Here is a 26,756-nt window from a genome sequence, read left to right as displayed (position 1 = left end):
ATTTGGGAGCAAAATGGAGGTCTTTTTAGGTGGAAACCGAGTATGCTCGTGCACATCTCTCATTTCCTGAGGCAGAATAATCGATTACTTAGTTTAATTATTAGTTGCAATTGTCCTGTAATTGTTTAATTAGTTAGTCAGCTAATTAGTTCATTTGTTGTTGTAATAATTAGCTTAATTAGTTTATTTAGTTTAGCTTAATTAGCTTAGCTTAGTTATTCATTCGGACTTTCCTTCGTGAGAGCGTAATGTAATAATATGCATGTCTTCCAACCCCACATCTTTCTCCCTTTTATTTATCCGCTTTTGATGGTTAAATTAGGAGTATCACGTTTCAAATAGCATACCTTATGCTTTGCATACATTCATCTTGTCTTGCATGCACTGAGACTCGGCGCATCATTCTAACTGCATTGTTGTTTAAATACATTCTTTGAATACGTGTTTAACCTCTTGTTATCAAATTGAATCACATGCCATATTTGTAGCTGAGTCTATTTAATTGCATTATTGCATGCTTTGCGTTAGACATTTAGCATAGTGAGGAATCATGCATTTTTCTAATTAATATCTTTTTGGCTTGGTATACTAGGTGAGTTTTTAATGCTTTAGCATACTTGCATGAGTGTGAATGTTGCCATGAGGCTAAATGCTTAATTGTTAAACTACATGAGTGCCTGTAGATAAAGGCTTGTTGCTTGAATTGGAATAATTCAATACATGTACGTTTAAGCCCACTTTGTTAAGTGGCAAATTCGCAAACTTTAAGCCCACCAGAGATGGAAAAATCAAACCCTTTTCGAAAAACAAACATGAAATTGAATTGTTCCAATTCTTACAATTTAGTTTATACTTGCTTGTGTGCATCATGTAGTAAATGCTAGCCTAATAAACTAGAAAAAGAGCATATAATGTTGATAAAAATCATATCATGATTAGTAGTGGCCAATTTTTGATTAGGCAAGCGGGGGTGCTCAATTCATGACCTTTCCCTCTCGTACTTATGTTCCTGAGTCGAGGTAACTTTGGTGATGACGGACACGTGGCCTTTAGCATGAGTCATGGGTTTCCTAGATTTTTCAAAAATATTTAGGTGACGACTTTGTATTTGGCAAAACAGTCCAATTTTGGCATTTTTGATTCAAAAATTGATTTTCCAAAAGATTTGCTGGATTTGGACTCTTCGGTGTTTATCAATTTCACATTACACTTGTGAGATTAGATTCAAAACCGCAGGAGTCCGAACTATAGGGCTTTCTTTCAAACCTCTGAAAGGGGGTGCGCAAAAGTCAAGCTATAGTAAGGAGTCTTGATGTTGTGCAGTTCAACTGCCAGTGCATGTATAAAGTTTCCAAACTTCTGGTAGGATTGGCATCTCCTTACAAAGTTTTTAGCATCTTCTTCCATTGTCGGCCAATAGTAGCCGAGGTGAATAAGGTGCCCATATAATCGCTGCGCTCCTTGATGTTTTGCCTTGTGGGCTTCCCTCAACACTTTGTTTGCCTCATCTTTTGATAAACACGCCAAAAGTTCCCTTTCAAAGCTTCTGTGGTACAGCTTGCCTCGATCAAGGAAGAAGCGGAGGGCCCGCCTCTAAAATCTAATTACGTCGGCTTTGTTCTCAAGCAGTGTGTCATTTCCAAGATAGTCAATGTACGACTATCTCTGTGAAGCCCCTGAAATATGTATTCACTATAAAGAACCCTAATGTTTGAATTATTTTCTTAAAGCCCCTCGGTCACTTGAATTAATTCGAATCTTGTCAGTTAGCATTACTATTTCTATTTTTATCAAAACAGAAATTTCCCTAGCCGGATTAGGTTCCCTAACCTAATTTAATTCTACATAAGTTACATGTATTTAACTCCAAGCCCTCACTCTTTATTTAAATTTAAAACTTACCCCCAAAAACTAGTACTTGTACCTTGTACCTTGAAGTACCATCAATCATGTAATATATATATATATACACCTTGAGGAGTGTGCCCTAGGACCAAAATTAATAAAAAAATGGCCCTTTCACCCTTCCCTATGGCCGGCCCTTCTAGGAGAAAGTGAGGAGACCATTTTCAAAATATATCATCATGAAATTCTAGAGAAAAACACAACCTAGTGCCCTAGACCTAGGATGCAAATTCCAAAAGTAGTTCTATTTTAACTAAGTGTTGCCTAATCCTTGAGTAAGCCCCCCCCCCAAAAAAAAAAAATCACTTCTATTCCTTTAAACTTCAAACAAATCCTAAACTTTCTATCCATTTCCAACTAATGGGCTTTTAGGACATTTTACATCAAAATTACCTATATATACCAACCTCCCCTAGCTTGGCAAAGCACAAGCACCACACCCACACAGACACATTCGGCTAGAGAGAGGGAGGAGAGCAAGAAAGAGAAGTCTAGAGGAGAAGAAGGATGAAGAAGATGGCCTTCTTGTGCAAAGTAGCAAGTAAGCCACAAACACAACATTCTCTTTCATTTCTTTTTTTTTTCAATACATGTTTCTAAGGCTTCTAAATAATGTTTTCAGATCTGTTATTAATGAGTTCTTATGTTAAAAATGCTAAGGGTTGAGTATTGATTCCATCTCTCTTGTATTTTTCCCATTTTGGCACAAAACCATCTTTTTTTATACCAATCTCTCAACTTTCCAAGGGCACTCTTTTAAGAAAATTTTCTGAGTTAAATATATGTTAGTTATCATGTTTTATTCACAAAAGAAATGAAAACTTTCCCTTGGTGGAACCCTTTTCTGATAAAACTTCTTGTTTTGGGCATAGTACCTTAGAATCTATTTTTGCAGCCCACTTCCAGAAATTCTAGAAAAATGGATAAAATTATTCTGGACCTATATTTTATGTCAAAACCTTACTTAAGGTGTTATCTTTCAACTAAAATTGGTTTCATCAAAAAACATTAAGCGGTTTGCAAGAAAATCAAATTTTTGTAACGGTCGACGGATTTGGACAGAATCTGGACAACGCTGAAATATTTTCTGAATAACTTAGAATCTGGAAAGCAATCCCATTTCCGAAAAATTTTCTAGAAACTAGATCAAATTCCCTATGAATCATAGGAAGACCAAGTCCGGTGAAGGATCTAAAATAGACCTTTCATTTTAATCTTTATGCGATACTAAATCTGGAAATTTTGTTATGTGTGGATGTTTTATACCCTTGAGTTCATGAGATTGCTTATTAGCTTATGATCATATCTTGGCATGATATTATATGTGTCGTGGTTATGTTATTTACCTTTTTCATCTTAAGAATGCATGCTTATGTGGATATTATTGTCTTATAAGTTGGACTAACCTTGATTTAAAACATTTAATTCAGCGGGAAACCTAATAGGGAGGGTATTGGGTTTTCGAACACTTGAGTAATGAAAAGATGAGAATTTGTGATATATGGTTTGTTGGGATGTGTTCCCTATTTGGAAGTTAAAGTCTTGCGCAAGTGGTTTTCAGGACCCTTGAACGAAACAATTGTATTCGGACCCTAGGTGGTTTGGTGTAAGGAGGGATTCGGACAAGGCCCTATTTTACCATCTCTTTTGAGGCCCTGTGGTTGGCGCTACGCGATACATAACCGTTGATAGGCATCCGAGGTTAGTTCTGCAACAAAGCAGCAAAAGAGGGGGCATACCGAATAATTCACGTCCGATTCTTGTGGTTGGGAGGACGAAATCTCTTTGGGGGATTTCTAGTTTACTGACATCTAACTTAACCATTTATTTATTTATTTATTTGAGTATCATGCTTTACTACTTGATGTTATAATTGTAATTGTGTATTGGACTAGGAAAAGAGGACAGGGTGTGTGTGTGTTTACTGGGCATTCAAAGCTCACGGCGTATCATGCCAGGTGACGAAGAGGAACTCATAGCTGGAGACGACAAGCTTGAAACCTTCGAAGACTTTTGGCTATCCTAGAAAAATTAGAAGTTTCTTTTTTGGATATTTGTAAGACCCATGTGAAGATTTAAGCTTTCTTTTGGGATGTAATGTAATGGAACCATCTTTTGGATTAAGTATATTTGTGGTTGTTATGTAATTATATTCTATGTATGAACCTTATCTTTACTTATGAGACCTTGTGTCAATACCTTTTAAGATCTGTCCAAAGGACAGTGCGCTGCCTAAGAAAGCTGAACTTAGAAGGGAGGCTAATTTGACTCCTTCGGCGATCTGGGATCTTACTTGGTTATTGACCATAGGACTCATTAGTGACTCTCCCTTGACTGCAACCAATAGTGTAGAATCGGGGCGTCACAATCTCCATTCTTCACTACTTAAGAAATGGGCTTCCTCTTTTTTAGGATGGCACTGACATTTGGCACATTACCTCTGTAACTCGGTACTTTCATTTTCTATCTCTGGCTAGAAATACCTTTGCCTCTGCGTCTGTCGGTATAGACTAATATCTCCATCTCCACAGGACTTAGCATGGATTTGTTTAAGTCTGTAAGTTGCTTCTTGTCTATCGACGCACCTTGTTAGCAGATTGTTGGGACCGCAAAAATACAACTCTCCTCTGAGGAGAAGGAATTATGCAAGTTCTACTGGTCTAATTGTCCCTTGCCCTGTTTTCAGCTACTAGATAATGTCTACTTTCCACCCCTCACACCTTGCTCTATATATCCTTTGGCTAACATTCTGGTGTTATTCTTTTCTCGATGACGATGGCTATACTATTATCTAGTATATCCACCTTTGCCCCCAGTGTAGCTAAGGTATCAGGGAAACGGTTATGTGTTTGATGGGTGTGCTGGATTTGGACATCATCAAACTGAGTGAGCAACTTTTGAACTATGGTGTGATATAGGGCCAACAAGGGCTTCTTCAAGGTGAAATCACCCATTGTTTACTTGACAACTAATTTGGAGTGACCCCAAATTTTCAACTTGCGGAGGCCTTTCTTTTGAGCAGCGACCAGACCCAGTATCAACGTCTCATATTTAGTCTTGTTGTTTAAACATTCAAAGTCAAGCTTATATGACAAATGAAACTTCTCCCCCCATTTTGACTAGTGAGTGTCATGCCAGCTCCACCTTTCTTAGCCTCAGAGGCTCCATCAAATTTTAAATCCCAATAAGTCTTAACCGTAGTTGTTGAGACATAGACTTCACCAGGTAGAGATACCTCTGCAGGTTCATGTTCACCAGATGGGAATTGGGCTAGTAAGTCTACAAGGGCTTGGCTCTTAATAGCCTTGGGCGTAATGCAAGTGATGCCGTATTCTGCCAGAGCCAAAAGCCATCTTGCCATTCTTCCAGTTAGAGCGGGCTTGCACAGTAAGTAGCGGACTGGATCACTCTTGGTCACAACCTGGATCGGGTGTGCCAAAAAATAATGGCGCAACTTCTGTGCTGTGAAGATTAAGCCAAACAATGCCTTTTAATTGGGGTATACTGTGATTCGGCACCATTGACTTTGTGACTGATGTAATAGACTGGCTTCTTAACACCATCTATGTCCTGGACAAGTAGAGCCCCAATAGACCGAGGTATAGAGGTAAGGTATGGTAGCAGAGGCTTTTTAGGTTGTGGGGCGATCATTGTAAGTGGCGAAGTAAGTGCTTTCTTTGCCATATCAAATGCCTGTTGGTGTTTTTCTAGTCAGTAAAACTTGTTATTCTCTTTCAGCGGTGTCCCAAAAAGAAAAGGTTATCTCAACAACGACTGGAATAAACCTCCTGAGGTATGACACTTTGCCTAGGAATTTCTTCAAGGCTTTTGAGAGTGTGGCGGTGGCATCTCCATGATTGACTTATTCTTATCCCCATCTACTTCAATCCCACATTGGTGTACCAAAAAACCAAGGAACTTGCCTGCAGTAACTTCGAAGGCACACTGAGGAGGATTCATCTTTAAGCAGAATTTTTGACAATGTTGAAAAACTTTTTCCAAGTCGCAAAGGTATCGATTTGCTTCGGTAGACTATACCATCAAGTCATCCACATACACTTTTACTTCGTGATGTAACATATCATGGAACACTGCAATCATAGCCCATTGATAGGTTGCCCCCGCTCTTTTTAAACCGAAGGGCATCATCGTATAGAAAAAATTTCCCAAGAGCGTTCTGAAAGCTGTCTTTTCTGCATCTTCTGGTGCTATTTTGATATGGTTATAACCACTGAACCTGTCCATGAAAGAGAACATCTGATAGCCCACAGTAGAATTGACAAGTGTGTCAACATGGGGCAATGGAAACTCATCTTTCGGGCAAGTCTTGTTCAGGTCGCGAAAGTCTACGCAGACCCTGATCTGGCCATTCTTCTTCACAGGCACAATATTTGCTAGCCAAGTTGGGTACTGTATAGGCTCAATGAACTTGGCCCTTTGTAACTTTCCTATCTCTTCCTTAATCTTTGCCTCAAGGTCAGGGTGATACTTTCGAGCATGCTGCTTTATTCACTTAGAGTTGGGAAAAGTGTCAAGGTGATGAGTGACAAGGGATAGGTCAAGACTAGGCATCTCGTTGTATGCCTAAGCAAAGACGTCACTGTACCGCTTTAGTAGTGTTATCAATTTTGCCTTAGCTGCTGGAGCCATTGTATCGTTGATAAACACGGGCTTGCTCTGCCTTGGTAAGTTGCTGAGGTTAGCCATAGCAAGTACTTCCTGTTGCGGTTTGGGTCTATTAGGCATCTCCACCAACCATTCTTCAGATTCATCACCATCACATTTATTTGCCTCGGGGCCATCCTTCCAAGGTATGAAGTCTGGCCCTCAAGACCGTCATAGGTAGTAAACTGTCTTGCCACCCTCGCACACCTTAACAATCTTGGGCGGAGGACTTGTGAACTTGCTATTCCTCTTTTGCCCACTACTTTCAGGAGTAGCCTCTGTATCTCAAATGTCTTTCCACTTCGACAACTTTACCCCTGCAACTTTACCAGTCCTCAGAGTTTCATCCGTTGATAGCTCAGCAAAGAAAACTGCATTAGAATAGTGTGCCTCCTCTACTCCAAATGGCTTTTCAGATGCATTTATGGTCACTGTTCGCTTCCCCAACTTTGCCTTTACGCATTGGTGATAACTCGTCGGGATAGCCCCATATTGGTGCATCGAAGCTTTGCTAAACTTAGTTGCGGAGCGGATCTCGCCAACTGCTAAGTCCACTACAACATGGCCCTTAGTAACTTTTTTCTCACCATCAAAACCCGTTATGGTAATGGGTTGGTAGACCATCTTGGACTCTGGGATACCGGCCTTTGCAAAGGTGTCAGTAATGATGATGTTTATGGATGCTGCGCCATCAAGGAAAGCACACTTAAAATCCACATCATTGATGTAAACTGTGACAAAAAGAGGACAATTATGGGGAAATGGGTATGCTCTGTCCGCTTTTGAAAAAGTAACAGCCCCATAGTCCTCCTGGACACGCCGAGGCATATACTCCTTAGCCTCAGCAACTTCCGTATGATGCATCTCAGAGATGTTGATGAGGGCCTTTGTTACTTCTAACCTGGCGGCTTGGTTCAGCCCTAGTTGGTCAAAGAAGGCATGAAAATTGACCGAGTTTTGCAAGGCTTGAGCATGAGTATTCTCTGCGAGTTTTGCCTCCGTAGGCACTGTTTCAAGGATCTGGCTAGTAGCGATTTCTTCTAACTCATCATAGTAGGACGCCACGAGCACTTGATCACATACGAGCCCAAGATACCCAATCTTATGTACATTCTTCTCATTTTTCTTGTGGTTAGGATAAGGGTCCTTCTTTACATCACGATTACCAGCATCTTTGAATTTCAGCTCATTCGCAGCAACTTTCATCTTAAAGATACTTTTCAAAGTCCAACAGTCCCTAGTAGGGTGTTTGGTGGCTCTGTGATTGATACAATAATCTGGGCTTTCTTTGTCCTTCTTGGTTGGGGGAACATCGACCAGAGGTAAAGTAAGTTCACTATCGGCTACCCATTCTTTAACTAAGGCTTTAACATTCTCAAGGCTGCAAGGATATGGGTTTTTGTCCTCATAACTCTTCCTCTTCCAAGAGGACAACGCCTCTCCTTGTGAGTTGCTCCCTCTTGCGGAGGTTACCACAACAACTTTGTTACTGCGGAAGTAGCGATAACTGTCGCGAGATCTATGCAAAGGACTAGTGGTACTGAGATTCCTAGCCGCCTCAATCAAGGCTGAAGATGTAGGCAAATTATGGTTCACCAAGAAGATTTTGTAGTCACGTATGGCACCTTTCACACATATGCTGACTAAGTGAGCCTCATCCACTGGTTCATAATTGTCAATAGCCTTATCCTAGAACCGCTTGACATAGTCCAGTATATCTTCGCCTTCTTTTTGGACATCTCACCCAAGTGTGAGGGTCGTAACTTTCTCTTGGACTTGAAAGAACTTTGTGTGGAACTTGTTCACCATCTCCTCACAACTCTTGATCGAGTTGGGAGCCAAGTTCACAAACCAGCTGTAAGCCCTTTCAGTAAGCAATTTGGAGAACTCCCAAAGGCACAGAGAGTGGTCACTACCATGGACACCAAGAGTTTCAATGAACCTCACCACATGTTCTCTGGCATTGCTTTGCTTCCCATCAAACTTGATAAACTTGGGTATTGTATACCCAGTTGGGTATGGCATAACCAATACCTTTTGAGAATATGGGGGCTTCACATCTGAGTCGGGGAGAGATGGCAGTTGTTTCTTGTTACACTATTGCTTAAGCGTAGCTTGTACATCAGCTAGAGTAATGAAGTGAGTGGGCTGGAATGGTCCATTCTGCTCTTAGGTAGTTGAACCAGCAGCCGTACTGTTCGCTTGGGGCACCACCGGAGGCACCTGGATTGAAGCCTGATTCCTAGGGAATGGATTAGGTACTGGGTTTGGGATTGTTACAAGCAGAGGTGCTTGCACTAGAGCTAGTCTAGAAGCTATGGCCATAATGGCCTCAGTGAGGGTTTGTAAAGCTGCCAGGATCTCCCTTTGTGTATCCTAGAGTGACTGGACTGCCTCAACCATGACACTGTGGTCATGGTCTTCAGCATGTACTGCTCTGCCATTGGAAGAGCCTTGCTTCCTTGGGGGTTGCTGAACTTCATCCTTTGTCATTTTTTCCAGTGAAATATGTAAATCACTGCAGGTATGAACCATTAGCAAAGCAGCCTCCCCAGTGGAGTCGCCAAAAATGTAGAGGGGTTCAAGGTTAGGAAGGTGATTAAAGAGGCAAAACTATGTTAATGATTCAATAATGGTGGAATAACTGGAGTATGAGCAGTAGCAACTGTCTGGGAGGTTGGAGAGTGAGCAATTGGGTGAGAGTGAAGCAAAATAGCTTAAGGAGAAGTGTATGGCAGTGCATAAATCGGCAATATCTCCCCAAAATTCCCAAAATTCCTCTACTTGGACCTTGGGAAATGGGTCTTATTTCTAGGTTTTTCCTTAGTACCAAGAGGACACCAAGTGGCTGAATAGAGAGAAGACATGTGTCCCAAAGGATCACATAGAATATTCTGCCTTGAGCCACCAGGCTGAAGGTGCCACGTGTCCCTCTGCATGTACCGTGTACTATGTGTTTGCCTCTACAACTATCTTTTTGAACCTCAGCAGGTCTAGTTGTGACGGGAGTGTTTGTTGCTGCACTTGCTTTTTCAGCCTGAACCTCAGCAAGTGTACTTGCAGCGATAAACCTTGCCACTGCACTTGCCTTCTCAGTTCTATTTGGCTAGTACATGCATTCTCAAGACTCCATTAGCCTGCTATCGGCTATGTTCGTGTTCACCTCAACGAAACTTCCACCCTTAGCCACCTAACCACAAACTCCCTAGCTTCCTAGGGCGAAGGCCACAACCAAGCCTGCTATCAGCCATGTTATGCCTCAGTATCAAGCCCCAGGGGGCTTCCTTGGTCCTGCCTGCGCAACCAAGGTAGGTTCATAACTTGGGTAAATGGAAAGGGAGTCCCTTGCGCTCGGGCTGTCCTGCTCCTATCTTCGCGGGGTTGTGTAGGCGAGCCCTCGGGCTTTGCTACTACAGTTCGGACTCAAATGTCACGGTTCTGAATCTAATCCCGCAAAGTGCAATGCGAGACTGATAAATCACCAAAGACTCCAAATCCGGCAAATCGTTTTGAAAAACTGATTTTTAAGAAAGAAGTGCCAAACATGGGCTGTTTTGCTAGATACAGAGTCGCCACCTAAATATTTTATTTTGAGGGAATTTAGGAAACCCTGACTCGTGCCTAACGCCACGTGTCCGTCATCACCAAAGTTGTTTCGGCTCGGGAACTTGGGTACGATTGGGGAAGGTCATGCAATGAGCATCCCCGCTCGCCCGATCAAAGATCGGCCACTACTAAACATGATATCTTGTTTTTGAAAACATATGCGTTCTTATCCCGGTTATTAGCTAAAATTTGCTATGTGATGCGCACAATACACAAGTATAGACTAGATCGCCTAAATTGGAACAAAACATTTCATGTTGGTTTATTTGAAAAAGGTTTAAAGGTGCTACTCACAAGTAGGCTAAGACGTGGATTTGCCATCCTCAAGTGGGCTTATAAAACATGATTTTGCCACAATCAAGTGGGCTCAGAACTCGCATTCAATGAATTATTCTAATTCAGGTAATCTAACCTTCACCCACAGGCATTCAGGCAGTTATATCACATAAGCAAATAGCCTCATGGCAAGTATGCGGTCATGTTAACACTCACACTCATGCAAGATGCTAAAGCATAAAAGCTTACTAAGTACTCCAAGCCAAAACAATAGCTAATTAGTAATTAATGCATGATCCTAGCTATGTTAAGATGTCTAATGCAACACATGCAAAATGCAACTAGAATAGGCTCGGCTATCTAAGAATGTCACGTGAAATGCGATAACTCGATGCACGTATTCAAGTTGGAATTGAAATGCTATGCGGTTAGTATGATGCGCCGAGCCCGGTGCATGCAATACAAATGAATGATGCAAACATGCGAGCATAAGGATGCTGATTGAAACATGACCTAAAACTAACCATTGAAAGCAGGTAAGTAAAAGGGAGAAAGACGTGGGGTTGGAAGACATTCACACACTCACGCACACTTATTACAAAATTCGCCCTCTCGACGGAGGGTCCGAATAAATAATACAAACAGAATAATTAACTAACTAATCAAGCTAATTAAATATTACAAAACCCTTAACTAATTTAAACAAATTAACTAAGCTATGAAATTAAAGAGGCCGCCGTAGCTCCACCTCGAAATGATCGAATGATGCATGCTCGATCGCCTCGCTCGGAAACCCATTGCCATACCACATGTTGCCTCTGTTTGCACTGTTTTGTACCTCTGAAAACTTCACAAGTCCCAAGGATGCTTCCGAACCACTCCCTGAACACTGTGAGATGTCACCGGCCAAGATATAGGAACATCGGCTATGTGGAATTGGTCACCGACCATTTGTGAGGATCTCGGCCAACAATGTTTAGTCGATCGGCACTGAAGATGGCCGACCAGCCATATCTTCCTGCAGAATGCTGTTTTCCTGCAGCAGAGGACAAACAGAGCATGGCAATGCATTTTCAAGGTAATGTGTGCACAAACACCCTCCCTATCATGTCATGAACTCAAGGGAGTATGGTTCTCGACCCTTGGACCATCAATCGCGCATTTCAATGCATGATGGCCAAAGGAGCCAAGTGTGCAAATCAATATGGAATGAATGCAACAAAAACATATGAATGCCTAGAACTCTATCATGCTTGATCAAGAGCGTCGGCGACCGAGGATTGAGGTACGTTTCGTCACTTCAAGTATGAACGTTCCTCGTTCCTCGTGTTTGGTTTGACACCCCAAACCAAACATAATGCAATGCAAGTATGCCAAATGCAATGCAACAAAGAAATGCAATGCAATGTATGCAACCAAGCATAATGCAACATGGAAATGCAAGGCAATGTAACATGAACATGACAAATGCAATGCAATGCAACCTAACATGTAAACAACATGATGTACAATAAGTATGCGATACGACTATGCAACCTAGATATGCAAACATACAATGTAATAGGCATGCAACAATGATACCAACAATAAGTACGCAACAACAGGCAATGCGATAAGCATACAACAATACAAAAACCGCATGATCCATGGACTTAAACTGAAAATGGATAGGCCTCAGCCATACCAAAACAGTGGCCAAAGTGACAAGAAATGGTGGAATGAAATGCAAAATGAGCATGCATGCCAATTGGCCTAAGAACTAGGCAACAATGTACAATCCTCAAACATTAGCAATAAGTGACAAACATGATAATATGGCAACAAGATAAACTCTGAAATCATGCAAGAAGTGGTGCCAAACCACTCAAACAAGTCAAGCAAAGCATGCAAGGAAGCTCAAGGCTTAAGGCTAGACAAGGTGCTTGTACTAAGGCCATATCAAGCAAGCCCCAAAGGGCCAAGGTGACCCAAAACAGTCCCAAGGCAGGCCAAAACAAGGCTAGGACATATATGGAATGAGGCTAAAACATGCTAGAAAGGTGAACACAAAACATGAAGCATGCAAGGCTAACAAAGAGGTGTTACACTACACCTATCAAAACCAAACATGGCATGATTTCACCAACTAAAATCAGAGTTATGGCATATCAAAATAAGCCCAAAAACCCACTTAGATGGCATCCTAAGGACCTAAACATGGAGATATACATAATGGTCCAATCATGAGACATAAGACACCAACTCTTCAAAGCTTTGAAAGGATGACAAGTGCAAGTATACGAACATGAAACATGGACTAAAATAACATATGGGATGATGCCAAATCATTGAAATGAGCCAAGTAATGCACTCATGTGACTTAGACCCTCAAAGCTAACAAGCTAGGGTGCCTTATGGCTATACAAAGCATGGCTTATATGATCAAAACAACACCAAACAGAGCTTTAGCATGCTGAAATATGACTAAAAGTTCCTTTGAGTTGAGCCAAAATATGCAAGCATGATAGTCCAAATGCAAGATACATGTTAAGGCAATATAGGGGATTACAAGGCAAGTGCATGATGCATGTAAGAGGCTATTAAACCAACTTTGGACAGAGGTATAACATGGAAAAATAAGGCCTAATACATGCTGAAATGAAGTCAAAACATGCTAACCAATCATGCTACCATTATGAGCCAATAACACAAGCATATGAGACACAAGGAGAGAGGGGTGTCCCTCTCCTATACAAGACTCCAAAACTACCTTTCTACCACTAAAAATCTTCTGGATTTCAGTGGTAGAAAGGTCATGCAAAGGCAAGAACAAAGGCCAAGAGAGGTGGCCCAAAATAATGCCAAACAAGGCCTAAGAGGGGGTAGACAACCCCCAACCCAAAAGAGACCTTAAACAATCATCTTAAGCATATAAAAATAGAACTTTTTTCAGTTTATAGTTAAGCTTGAAACAATATGCAAATAGGTCTAAAAGCTTAAGCCAAAATGGAGAAACAAAAGGTTAGTTGCTCACCCTTGAAGAACACCTTCAAGAACACAACTCCAGCCACTCCCTTGGATCAAAACCAACCCAAAAACTCTGAAACCAACTTCCTAGTGCCTCAGCAACCAAAGGAAGGTATTCTACTAGGTGCTCTAGTGCAAAAGTATGAACAAAAACACACTTTAGGTCACAAACACACACACAAATATCTAGAGAGAGAGAGATATAGAGAGAGAGATATATATGAACTCTATATCTATTTTGCTGAACCTCTGGAAATGAAGGAGAGGCTCCTCTCTTATAGGAAATCAAATTCAAAGCTTCTTAGAGAAGCTAAACTTTGGTTCAAATCTCTCCATACACGTGTATGGAAGGGAGAGTCTGTGCTCACCAACTGGCATAGCTGGCATGCACAATGCCTGAAAAAGGCAAAGAAAAGGCCTCGGCCAGAAAATATGGCCGATCGACCAAAATAAGTGTCGACCGACCAACAAAAGTGTCGACCGGCCAACATTTATGGCCGATGGCAAGGAAACAAGGCCGATGGCATCATGCCATAATCGATGGGGTGTGGGGATGGCCAACAAGCCACCCTCTTTCCTCAGAAGCAAAACTACAAGTCCTTGGTCTACAACCAAGCACAAAACAAACAAGTTGAGAGATCCTAGGGCAAGGTACGCAGCCGAGACCTTCGGAAAGCCAAAACGAACACGAACATGGATGATCATCGAGTGTTCAAACAATGACGTCCAAGTCTTGAGGACGGTCAAAAATGGGGTGTCTACAGGTTGTCGCGGTATACTGGTATCTCTGGGCCTGCTATTAACTCCAACCAGTAAGCCTTGGGGCTTGTTATCAGCGCCAAGTTAATGAACTTTGGGGCCTGCTATCAGCCCTAGGCTAGTAATGTCTTGGGGCCTGCTACTAGCGCCAAGCATTAGTCTCTACTTGCAGAGGGAAAGCTTCTCTCAAAGGTTGCTATCACCTTGGCGGGATATTCCCTCCGCAAGTCATTTGCGGGGTCTGTAGTTGTTGAGGCACTCATTTCTCGCAGCAAGTTCAAATGGAAAAACCGACAATATTAGAGATGGCGCCGCTGCCAAAGATGCCTCTGCATCTTAGGCGATGCAAGTGCTTCCTTTGGAACTTAGTTGTTTCGATTTTCTTCTTCCCTCAACAACTCCAAGTGGCTTTGGTACCAACAATACTTGGAATGGCGACGCCAAGATAAAGTGCCTCTGTAACTTGGCAGTCGCAAGTGTGGCCTCTGCAACTTAGTTGGTTCGGATTTTCTCCTTCCCTTAGCAACTTTAGATGGCGACGGAACCGAAAATCTTGAGGAACGACGGTGCTGAGGCAAAGTGCCTCAGCAACTGGACCGCTGCATGAGTTGCCTTTATAACTTGACCGCTGCATGTATTGCCTCTGCAATTTCACTTAAGCATTTTCCTTCGTGAAGTTTGTTCGGACCCTTGATGGGTCGGATCTGCTTCGGCCCACTGTTGGCTCACTTATCTTGGGCTTTAGCCCATACTCTTTTAGTTATTCCTAGTCGCCTTAAAGGGGTGACCTCAGCACTTAGGTCCAAACTTAAGTCGGAGTTTAATTTTCTGACTCTCTATAGTATCAAATAACTACTTGTTGTGAATAATATAATAAAGCCTTAGCCAAAGAATATGTTAAGAAAAAAAAAAGAATACATTTTATATATGACCACAGAATAAAAACAAAAAAAATTCAAAATTAAAGAGAGCACGTGACTCTCTTAAGCCTTCTTTGAATGTAATTATCCCATAACTATAAAACTTGCATTTTTTTTTTTTTGGTCGTAAACTTTAAGAAAAGTCAATAATATAATTGTTTTTAAAAATGTCAAATACGCATGTAATATTATAAACATAAAAAAATTTCATAGATAATATCAAGAACATGGTGCCTTCACTACATTATATGAATCATTATTATTTAGAAAAATTACAATTCAATGCATATTTAAATATATATATATATAAATCAATAGTTAACTTTATCAGTTATAATAATTAAAATTATAATTTTTTTTAATAAATTTATAAATATTTTATAAAAGTACCTCTATTATATAAATTTTCCATATTTTTTTGGTGCACTTAAATTTTCCATATTATTCTCCTTTGCATGGGTTGTAAAGGGGATGAGGGGTCACTGCGGTGGTGCCCCTGCTGTGCTGTTCAAAACGACACCGTTTTTTTTTTTCTTTTTTTTTTTTTTACATTAACTTCTTATTTCATTACCAAAAAAAAAAAAAAAAAAAGGAAGAAAAGAAAAGAAGAAGAAGAAGGGACACAGTTTCACCTTTTTTTTTTTTTCATATTCTCACTATGTTTTTCGGCATGATAAATTACACTTTATTCCTATAGTTGGTCACTTTTTTACTTTAATTCTTATATATATATATATATATATATATATATTTTAGGGTTTAGTGATTAATTTTTTTTTTATTTTTTTATTTTAGGGTTTAGGGATAATTTTTTATTTTTTATATTTTAGAGTTTAAGATTTAGGATTTAGGGTTTAATTCTTAAAATTTATTTATTTTATTTTAGGGTTTAGGGTTTAGGGATAATTTTTTATTTTTTATATTTTAGAGTTTAGGATTTAGGATTTAGGGTTTAATTCTTAAAATTTATTTATTTTATTTTAGGGTTTAGGGTTTAGGGATAATTTTTTTTTTATTTTTTTTTATTTTAGGGTTTAGGGTTTAAGATTTAGGGTTTAATTCTTAATTTTTTTTTTTATTTTAGGGTTTAAGGATAAAATTAATTCTTTTTTATTTTAGGATTTAAGGTTTAATTCTTAAAATTTATTATTTTTATTTTAGGGTTTAGAATTTAATTCTTAAAATTTATGTTTTTTATTTTAGGGTTTAGGATTCAAGATTTTTTTTTTTTTGGTGGCAAGAAATAAAAAGTTAATGTAATCCTCAAAAAGAGAAAAAAAAGAAAGAAAAAGGTACCGTTTTGAACAGCACAGCAAGCATAGCAGGGGCACCACCGCACTGACCCCTCATCCGTTGTAAAGGACACACCATTAATGCCTGGGTGGTTCATTGGTCCCTCTCCATGTGCGATGTAAAACAATAAGTTGACAGTCAGCTTTAAGCATTTCCAAATTTTGCATTTTATTATTAGAAAATTTGATCATTTATTATATTTGGTGATTTATTTAATAAAAAACTATAGATTTTAAATTTTTTATCTAATATATTACTAAATATCTAATATAGGTGTGAAATTTACAAAATTATGAACCCTATATTCATGTAAGATATTTAATACTTTATTTAGTAGAAAATTTGATATCCTTAATATTATTATTATTATTATTATTATTATTATTATGTCCCAATAGTTTAGTCTGGTGAGAGTTGAAATTGAAAGCAGGAGCGCCCAAACGGTTTCATTAAGGAGCATCTTTCACATGGGTTAGGTCCGTTTAAAAAGGGAAATTATTGAATGTTTCCAAAATATTATGTATTCGTATTTTTTAATTAATCATAATTTAATATATTTTATGATACTTTTCAATTACTTAACATAATATTTTACTTATTTTTTTTTTATCAATCACAATATTATAAAATATCAGGTGTCTATGTTTCAAAATTACAAAATAATTGCCCTTTTAAAATGGCCAGTTTAATTATAATTTCTTAATTACGAAAATGTTGGAGCCTTCTTCTTGTTGCATGTGAACGAACGTGACTATTTTGATTCTGTCTTTTTCTTCTTATTGTAATGGGTAGGTTACAAATACACTTTTAAAATACAAAATTATTCTCTCTAGAAATTCTAAATATTCTTTTATTAGAATTTTTTATTTAACATAATTAATAAAGAAAATTAATTTTTTAACTATTCTTTTATATAATAATAAAATTATTTAAATTATTAATTAAAATTTATTTATAATATCAATAAAAAATTATTAATTGGCTTGATAATTTAATAATAAATAGACCATTTGTAATATAATTAGAATTTGAAGAGGCAAAATGTAATTTTCAAAATTATAAAGACTAATTTGTATTTTAAACAAATTTTAAGGGGTGTGTTTGTAGTTTATCCTATTGTAATTGTGTAGACCCTCCTATAATTGCAACAGAATTGGCAAATAATTTTTAGTTATGATTGTTTGATTGAGTTTTCAAAACTTATTTTTTAAAATAATTAATTTAACATACATAATTATAAAAAATAATTCAAAAATTATATCTTCTCTGAAAAATAGAAAATCATATGAAAATAGTGTGTTTTTAATTTTTTTTATTAAAGTAATTTTTGTTAATTTTTCTAAATAAAGATTCTAAAAACTTCACCAAACGCGTGTGTCAATTTGATATTTGTAATTTCAAGTGTACCAATTTTTTTTCTTAATTTTTGCTACTATGTCAATTTAGTCCGGTTGATAAAATTCATTAAGATATTGGATATAAATTAAGGATAAAATGATTCATTCAAAATGGAATTAGATTTTAACTTCTTAATCAGAGTAAATAGACTATTTTTTACTTGATATTAGTTTAATTTTTAAATAAAAATTGTACTAAGTTGATAAAATACAAAAAATTTAAAAATAAAATTAATATAATTAAAATTATAAAAAATTACCGGTGTAATTTATTGTTTCAACTTTGATAAGTATTTTAACACGAGCAATGATACATCCCCTAATTTTGAAATTCTAATTGAACTCTAATGATATGGCAGGAAATAAAAAAAAAAAAAAATGTTTTGGAGCTCTAATAAAAGAGCTCTAATTGGGGGTGAGCCCTACTATGATAAAAAGAGCAATGATTCATAGCTTTAAATTTGGAGCTCTAATAATGGCTCTAATGATGTGGCATGGAGCAAAAAAAGAAAAGAAAAAGGCATATATCAAATCATTCATGATGGGGCCTACTGCCACATAAGTAGAGCTCTCATTAGAGCTTCACTTTAGTGCTCTCAAACATTTTTGTTTTTTTTATTATTTTTATTTTCCATGTCACTAGAGCTCATTGGAACTCCTTCATTTAGAGGGACATATCATTGTTGAAAAAAAAAAAAAAAAGCCAAGGTCAAAACATCACGTCATAATGGGGTCCACCTCCATTAGAATTCATTAGAGGTCTTTTATTAGAATTCCCAATCATTTTTCATTTTAACATATTGCCAAGATCTTGTTACTCACCTGATGATATTTCAACCATCGGATTGTATGTACTTTTTGACTTTTTAACTAAAAAAGTAGAGAAAAAAAAGATGGTTGTTTAAAATAACTTTTTAACTTTTTACTAAAATATATGTATTAAAATTTTGTTTAAAATACCAAAATTACCGAACTACCCTTCTGACATGTACATTTGCTTTCGGGCATGTTAGTGAATTGTGTCCATCACTATATAAGTGCACTATGTTTTTTTTAAAATTTTTAATTTTTTTTTTCACCTGTGCATGTCAAAGGAAGGAACAAAAGTAAGGGCAATTTTGTCTTTTTACCATATGATTTTAAGCCACAATTTTCCGCCCAATATTTGTGAATAGTATAATTTTTTTTTGCTTTTTTAATGACTTTTTAAATTTTTATCTTTTTAAAATTAGAGCAATACTTGGTAGCCTGAATATGAGGTTGGCTAAAATGACTCGAAATTCACCTTACCGGTTGTCCGGGCGGACGTCTGACTGGTCGTCCAGCCGGTCGTTCAGCGAGGAGGCTGACAGTCGCGGTCGACAAAGGTGATAACTGCGGTAGACAATCTTTCATCCGGTCGTTTAGGCGGACGTTCGGTTGATCATTCGGGCGGACAACCGGCGCCAACACCCATTCGAGCCATTCGAATCCCCTCCAATTCGAGCTATCACGCTTTTTCCTTTAAATTATCCCAAACAAGCACCAAAGTATACTGATACGAGGGATTTCTTCAGACTCCCCGGGTCTGAATATGTCCCTTTCTAATCAAACTTCTTATTAATTGTTTCATACAATAAAATAATTATGATCTATGGTTTTGCACACTTATGTTATCTAATTAATTCGTGAATGTTTCATGTTTATGTAATAAACTTTATATTTAATGGGAAAAAATTCATTGAACCTCTTGTGGTATGATTGCCGAGTATTTTATTCTTCACAAACTTTTGGTGCTTCGAATTGAGCTGCCTCGAATGACTTGAATTTGTGTTCACCAGTTGGATGATCGGGTGAACCACTTGTCCACTGCGGTTATCACCTTGTCGACCGTAACTGTTAACCTTTTTGAAGGACGACCAGTCGGATGTTGGAAAAATGGTTTAATATAGGCATAATTTTGAGCCCAAATTTGAGTGGGCCCCAAACGTCTTTTGGTGTGGGTCCGAAGAGGTGAAGTGTTGCTTGTCGCGTGGCAAGTCACACGGTAAAGACGGAACGTCAAAACCATTTATGAGTGAATGAGAAGTTGATGTCGTTTTCAGGTCTAATATTAATTTTTTAGATAAAATTTATTTGAATTTTTTCAATAAAAATTATTGTGAGAATTTAATTTAATTCTAAATTCAAATTTTGGATTCCTGTGTGATTACCTAAAAATTTGTAATTATGAGAATTTAATTTAATTTTAAATTCAAATTTTAAGTTCCTTAGTGATTTCTTAAAATTTGTACCTCTTCCTTTATTTATTAAACTATTCAAATAGTTCAATATATATATATATATATATATTTCAATAGTTTAAATAAATAAAGTTTTCAACAGGTTTGACTTTTCCACCGGAGGCACTATTTTCAAAGCAATCTGAAAAATAATGTTCCAAGGTGCTAACGGACAGAACAGGTATATAACTGCTGAATCTATTCAATTAGTTACAGATTTGTTTGATTTTTGAATCAAACCTGTTCAAATCTGTGTCACACCTGTTCGGGTCTTATGTTTGTCTATATATAGATCAATTTTCCTGCAGTCCTAGGGGGGCCGAATATCAGTCAGCAAAATTACTCTGTTGCTGTCCAATTCTCATCTAGTGCATATATTCTTCATATTAGATTTAGTATAAATTTCAGAGAGTTAGAACACAGGTTTTGTTCGCCGAATAAATTGTTTGGAGTGCTACTACAAGTTTGTGAAGATCATTGTATCCTAGGAGATAGACGCCACTCAACCGTAAGCACCGTATCGGGACGAATCTGTCTTAAGAACAGAGTGTCTCACACTCGACTTAGTCTTGTAATTTTATTTGGTTCGACAAAATAAATTCTGTAAGTTTTTATTTATTTTGTTTGAAGTTGTTTCAATTTATTTTATTTGCACAGATGATTGTTCCAACACCAAATGACCGGGTGGACGATTGGCAAGATAAAATTCGAACTGTTCCAGCTAAGTTAAAATTCAAGGTACATAGTATTACTCTTTATTTCTCTATGTTTTAAAAAAAGTCAATCACCCCCTTATTATTTTGATTGTTTTACAATTTACCTCTCCACCGTTAATATTTTCGTCCAAATTGACCAAGTCCATAAATTCAAATTCAAGTTGACAAGAAAGTAAATCAATTTAAAAGGCCAAATATGATATAAAAATACAGTTTTGCCCTTAACTTCATCTTTTTCCTTAAAAAACCCTTATTATCTTCGACTCTAATCATAAAAGCACCCCAATCACCCCCCAAACATCCAGCCACCTTACTGTCACTATCCGGTTGCAAATGTGGAGTCAAGCTGATTCCTTAATTCACTTGTTGAAATTTGTAGCAATTTACAAGTTGGAATTAAGCTGATTCCTTATCTTCACTTGTTGAAATTTGTAGCAATTTACAAGTTGGAGTTAAGCTGATTCCTTATCTTCACTTGTTGAAATTTGTAGCAATTTACAAGTTGGAGTTAAGCCGAGATTACTGTTTCTCTTCACTTGTTGAAATTTGTAGCAATTTACAAGTCGAAGTGAAGCCGAGGTTATAGTCTGCACACTTGTAGCAATCTACAGGTTGGTTAAACCAGAGAAGATGCTTAACACTTGTTGAAATTTGTAGCAATTTACAAGATAATGTTAAGCCGACATGTGATCATCTGTTGAAATTTGCAGCAATTTACAGGTTGAGGTAAAAGCTAAGTATATTGTTTAAACACTTGTTGAAATTCGTAGCAATTTACAAATAGATTATTGTTTAACACTTGTTATGTTAATCCTTGTTGAAATTTGTAGCAATTTACAAGTAGGCTAGACCGAGATCACCGTTTAAACACTTGTTGAAACTTGAGAAAAAGCTTGCAAAGTTAACATTGAGTAGTATATGTTTCACACTTGTTAGAATTTATGAAAAGTTTGCAGGTCAGTATCTTGCCGAAGTAAAAGTTTTGTAGCTATTATACCCGAGGTATGTAACCCCGAGAAGATTGCACAAAGGAGGCAAAGTATGAAAGGCATGCACAATATTCTAAGTATAGAATCTTGCAAGAGCAGTTAGAAGAAGATCAAAACAGAATTCGTCGTGATTGACACACCTTCACCTTATAACATCATCTTGGGAAGGCGATGGTTGCATGCAATGGGGGCAGTTCCCCCAACGTTGCATCAACTATTGCGGTTCTCCACAGAACATGGGATTGAAAGAGTCAGAGGGGATCAACTGCAGGCGAAGAATTGCTCCATGGCAGCAATGAAAACTACCTGCAACATTCGGGAACCAGGGAAGGCAGAGATTGAAGACGAGGACATGGAGGTCCTAGATGATGTCGGCAAGGAGCCAGCCAAAAAGAGTGAAGAGACACTGAAGAAAATCCTCGTCCAGGAGGGCGACGAAGAGCGCTTCATTCAGAGAAGGAAAGTTGAATTAGACATTGAAGAACAATGAGGCACATCGGCCATATGCAGAGCTTACATTATCTAAAGAACAAAAAGGTACAAGAGTACAAGCGACAAAAAAAAGAAAAACTTCAAAAACTGAGATCATGCTTAACCGAAGTTAAGCCGAGATGATGTTTAACCGAAGTTAAACTGAGGTGATGTTTGATTGAAGTTAAATTGAGATGATACTTAACCGAAGTTAAACCGAAATGATGTTTTGCACTTGTTGAAATTCTGAGAGAATTTACAAGTTAAAGAGTGCACAAAGTTAAATATCGGCAAAAGATTCGCCGGAGTCAAAACGTCGTTTTGATTAGAACCACTAAGTACACGCCAGAAGTGGTGACCAGAATTGTGAAAGGAATAAATGCTTCAAGAAACAGCGATGAGAGTTTGCAAAGGCCAAGAGAAAGAGGGTCTAAAGGGGGTGAATTAAATACCAGAAGTTTTAATACATCGGCGAAAGAAGAACACATCAGGTCTGTGACTACAGCACGAAGCCCACTTCCCTAATGTGATCCTAAGTACAACTTACGTTCACATTAGGGGGCAGGGAGAAGGTGTAGGGGGAAGGAATGATAATTAAGGAGCAAGGAATGTTAACACTTGTTGAAATTTTTGAGCAAATTACAAAATGAGTTAACCGAAGATTATGAAGTCTACCACTTGTTGAAATTTGTAGCAATTTACAAATTTGGTATAGTCGAGATAAACACTGAAAGACGTTTCTGAGATATGATCAACCGAGATGACCAACTAGCTTGTTAAGAGCTGAGAAGGTTGGCAAGTACAAAAATGAAGACCTTAAAGAACTAGGGACTGAAAGCAAGAACGTCGGACTAATCTACTTCGACGGACGACAATGGTTCAGCCTCGGCAGACAGTTGGAGGAGCTTTTCTACCGCTACCTCGGCATCAATTTTAAGAAGGAAGCAAACTACTCGGCATCAGCGGTAGGTTGTGTCTCACCCCCAGAAGACAGTTGGAAAGAACTTCTCAGCAGTCTTCTCAGCCACGAGCTCAGCATCAACCTCCTGAAGAGTTTGATCAAAGCTCTTCTTGGCGATTGGCACCTTAGAGTTTGAAGGCAAAGATTGAAAGCAAGAATCTGGAAAAAGACACAGAAAACAGAAACAAGAATATAATTCGTAATCAAGAATGGTGATGAAGCTATCAAGAAATCAAGACAAAAGATTGCACAAGTGTGTCAAGCCAAGAACAGTGGTAGAAATCAACAGATGTGTGAACAGTATGTATTCAAGAAGATGATTTGGAAATAACGGGTAAAACAAGCAATGGTGATTAACAATGAAGCAGAGTTTCTTGGAAAGCAACAAGAAATAAAATCAGGAGGAACAGTGGCTTACCAGAAAGAGGGAAGACGGAATGAGAATCGCCGAAGTCTGACGACAATGACAGAATGACGTAAAGCTTCACTGGAGAAGAGAAACGAAGACAGTTGCAGAAGCTTGAAAGCTTGGAACAAATGACGGATTTAAGCAAAAGAGCTAGAAAGAGAATAAGCCAGAGGATTAAATGAGAAAAGAGAAAAATAGTCAAGAAGACGACAAAGTTCAAGAATAAAGCCAAGTGCACAGGCACTAAGTAAGTATGTGAAAAATAAGAAAGTAATGACCCAGACACAATGCTAGCAACAGAAAGTGGATATGACAAGAAAAGTGCCAGGAATTCAAACAATTCAAAACTTGAAGACAAATGAAAATAGAAGGCAACAGATGGCAAATAAACAGATTCAAAGTAAATCAGAAGAGTTAAGAAAGATTGAGCTTAATAGTAAGTAAAGAGTTTATGAACCTACAAAGTGAAATGAACGCCGATATAAAAATCGCCGGAGTCAAATAGATGACTGAAAATCGGGAACTCACCAGAGAGTGTGAGTGGAGCAGTTGCAAAGCTCTTGGAGTTTACGAATTAATGAAACCAGAACCTCGGCTAGGAGGTGCGATTTCAAGCAGCTTGGAAAGCATGAAACTTGATTCTTGACACCAGTGGACAGCGAAGTCCAGGAAACTTTGAGGTCGGCAAGTTTGATCTCAGACAAAGGGGCACAGATGAACGAACAGTGTAGGTTCCATCACCTCAGAATGCCGAGGTAATAGAACCTAGGGGGCAGTTGTGGGGATATATTTTCTGAGTACCAACACGTGGCAAGGTGACGCCGACGTGTCAGCCGAGGTGCCACGTGTCTTGGTCGTTGTGCCGAGGTCATCTCGGCTAGGCCGAGGTTGCCTCCGAAGATATCGGAATCCGAGATAAGCGGATAAGAGACAAGAGTCCTAGAATGAAGAGGGAACTCAACTTGGATATGGACAAGAGTCCTAGATTGAGAGAAGACTTCAGTTTGGGTAAAGATAAAACTCTTAGAGAGTTTATCCTGATCCCACTGGGAGTTCCAGATTAGCAGTAATCCTAAGTCCATTAGGGCCAGGCTCCTATTGGGACTGGGATTGTATTGACTATAAAAGAGAGGCACCCCCATGGGTCTAAGGTATACTTTTGATACTCAAGCTTGTGAGTTTAGTACTTGATTTATCTTTGAGAGATATACTGACTTGATCGTCGGAGTGCCCCCGGGTGGTCGAAACCACCGCGGGATTCTTATATTTCTGTTACAGGTAAGACAGGGGCCATCTATTCTGCCAGTGCTCTTCAGCTGGTTACTAAGCGGGCAGTGTGGTCAGAAAATCACCCACACAATTATGTATATTATGAGTTAACTTAGTATAATCTTTTGTGTAAACGTGTGTATAAATAATGAGTTGACACATTAATTCAAGAGGGTAAAATAATAAATTTCTAATTTTGTTAACAAAGTTAGATGTTGCATTTTAATTTAAAACCATACGAGGGGGCAGACCGGGATGTAAAGTGCTATAGGGCTAAACCACAAGGATGAAATAAAATTTGCCCTATTTAATGAGGAAATTTATGTTTTAGAACTGGTTCTGCAGTGCAAGTATTATGTTTTTATTACTGTGTGCAAAAACTCTTATTTTGTTCTTTTACCATCATCACAAAGTAATTCCGTGAAGGCTGAGAAGTTACATTTATATCTTGTTTTGAATGGATCGCTCTGAGAGATCATTAGGTTTTTAATATTAATTGTGCAAAAATAACCCTCGCATTTAAAAAAATAATTCAAAAATAGAAAATCATATGAAAATAATGTGTTTTAAAATTTTTTTTTATCAAAGTAATTTTTGTTAATTTTTCTGAATAAAGATTCCAAAAACTTTACCAAACACCTGTGTCAATTTGATATTTGTAATTTCAATTGTATCAATTTTTTTCTTAATTTTTGCTACTATGTCAATTTAGTCGGGTTGATAACATTCATTAAGATATTGGATATAAATTAAAGATAAAATGATTCACTCAAAATGGAATTAGATTTTAACTTCTTAATCAGAGTAAATAGACTATTTTTTACTTGATATTAGTTTAATTTATAAATAAAAATTGGACTAAGTTTATAAAATACAAAAAAATTTAAGGGAAATTTATTGGAAAGTCCTAATTTGGGGACTGTTATACTATTTGGTTCCATGTTTTAAATGGTTCATTGGAGAGTCCTTATTAGGAGTAATGTGTGACTAGTAAATCCCTTTTCAAATATAGATGTGAGTTATTTAGACGGATATAGCCTCAATAGTTAAGTAGAAAAGTTTTTTTTTGGGAATATATGATAACACGATTTGGAGAGAGGGGAGTGAATTTCAGTTTACAAAGGGTTCGAAGGGGGGAATTAGGGTTTTGAATCTTTCTTGTTAACGAGGTGGGTGAGGAGTGTTCTATAGACGACGTGGACATAGTCAGCTGTGTTCAGGTATGGCACACTTTCGATACACCTTCACGTTTGGTTGCATCATGTGTGGCCATTCATCAACTGGCCATTTTTCGCAATCTGAAATTAATTATTTTCATAGGTCAATGGTGAATGCAATGGAAATTATGGCTATTGTCAGCATGCACAACATATATTTGGGGGTTTTGGTTGTTGTTGGGTGGCTATTATGTGAACATGACCCCCAGATTTATGTATACAGAAAACATGTTTGCAATGGGACTTATTTACTGTGTGCATGTTAACATCAATTACCGTTCACACACCACAACTTCTGATTGTCACGTTCTTCGACCCATTGCATCTATGAACCGCACAAAACATCATACAGTGTTAGCCGGTGTGGTTTGCAAACCTCGTCTGTTGGAACACCTAATTTCGAAGTGGGTGTCATTGAATGGGTTGGCTCAAAATGTACATGGGCAAATGGGTCACTATGCCCCACTACGTGACTACACACTTCAAAATGGGTCAAAATCACACTCATACATCATGTTCACACACACACATCTCCTTTGCCCATACTTTGAAACATTAAAACAGTATTCACTTTGCTTGGTTCCTATTTTTTAAAAATAGTTTTCAGAAAATTTTACACTCTTATTTTTCGTGTTT

This window comes from Camellia sinensis, chromosome 8, assembly GCF_055761805.1.
Source record: "Camellia sinensis isolate YWXY chromosome 8, ASM5576180v1, whole genome shotgun sequence".
Classification (NCBI taxonomy): Eukaryota; Viridiplantae; Streptophyta; class Magnoliopsida; order Ericales; family Theaceae; genus Camellia; species Camellia sinensis.
This window is presented reverse-complemented; position numbering follows the sequence as displayed.